Source organism: Acyrthosiphon pisum, unplaced genomic scaffold (genome assembly GCF_005508785.2).
Source record: "Acyrthosiphon pisum isolate AL4f unplaced genomic scaffold, pea_aphid_22Mar2018_4r6ur Scaffold_21966;HRSCAF=25449, whole genome shotgun sequence".
Classification (NCBI taxonomy): Eukaryota; Metazoa; Arthropoda; class Insecta; order Hemiptera; family Aphididae; genus Acyrthosiphon; species Acyrthosiphon pisum.
The window spans coordinates 507,782-509,451 of record NW_021771488.1 but is presented as its reverse complement, the minus strand read 5'-3'; positions in this window follow the sequence as shown (position 1 = coordinate 509,451).

Sequence of the window (1,670 nt, the reverse complement as noted above, 5' to 3'; positions counted from 1 at the left end):
TATTGTGATAATATATATTATTATTTTCGTATAAATATCCAATTACATCAGTAATCCAAATTTGAATTTAAACGCTTATAAAAAAATATGGCTCTGCATCAAATGGTATTTTTAAATTCCTATACAAAGTTTTAAGATTTTAAAACAAATCTTAATGATCAATAATAAACGAAAAAAGGAAAAATAGAAAATTTTAAATGTCAGTAAAAAGTTTAAAATTAGCCTAAACATTTTCAAAATTACATGTATTATAGTATATGTATGTGTGATTGAGTATACATGTTGATATATAAGTAATAGTGGAATGATTCAAGTTTCTATGGTAAATATTTTTTAAATTACATCACTGTCATAAACTAAAATTGCGATTGTCTTCTCGGTATATTTTAATTGCTAAATAAGGAAAACTTTTGAGGAAACTTGCCAAGCCTTAGTTAAAATTTAAAAATTTTAATGGTTATTTATTTTTAATTTATGCTACAAAAATTTATTTTTTAAAAAAATTGTGTTTTTTTATTAGTTTTTTCTTGTTATAAGAAAATGACATTTTACTTATGTCACTCTATCCTCCCCTAATATAAAGGCTAAAATACTAACTAGATCAAATTTTTTACTAGAAACCACCTTCAATAAAAAAAGGACCTATATTATTAATAGGATTTTTGGACACACACACACACATCATAGTAAAACGTATACATTCATCGCTCCTTTGCATAATCTTAGACAATCAAATTTTTACTTAATATTTAGTATTATTCAGTATATTTATTATTTAGCATTATTAAAAAAAAATGTTATGTTTATAAGTTATATTTGTGGCAAACATAGAACATATAGAATCTAATTCGCTTATTGTAGTATATATTAATAATAATAATAATAATAATATTACGAAAATAATTTCCAATTTTTTTTTTCATATGATTATAGAATAACATTACATGTTTATTACATAAATGCAGATTGTAAATAAACTTTCTTTTAAAATAAAAAAAAATACATACATTTTGTATTGAATGGACTAAATGTTATTCATATACCTATTATTATTTGATCACGATTCAAAAATCTTAAAAATTTATAAATTACCTGTATACATTTATATATATAAATCAAATTATCAATTAAAGATTCATCAAAACAATACACTGTTTCACGTCATTGACCAGTGTACCTATATTAAACTTCTATTTCTGAGTAGTACATTCATGTGTAATTTGGGGTGGTGGCTAGATGGTGATTAGCACCCTAATAATAGATGTCATTTGTGAACCAACTGAAAAAATAATAATAAGGGGCTTCAGCAGTCTTTAGATTCTATTATCTTGGGCTGTTTACTTGGGGGAACAAATACAGAATAGTTTAAGTTGTATGTATTCTGTTTTTATAGAACAGCCTGCCCGATGCCCGTTATAAACATAGAAATATAAACATATTACATAATATAACATGGTTATAAAATATAAACTTTAATAATTTTTGTTTATCAGTTTCAGTACCTATTCATATATTTCAAATATCGTAGTTATTTTTGTTATTAGTTTTGTATAGACCTACGCTCTACTACTCTTGTCTGCGTTTGGTACGTACATCTTGTACTTGTTTGATTTTTTGTAAAATAAATTCTAAAATGCCTGAAATAATAATTTTTTTTACGAAGATGAAGT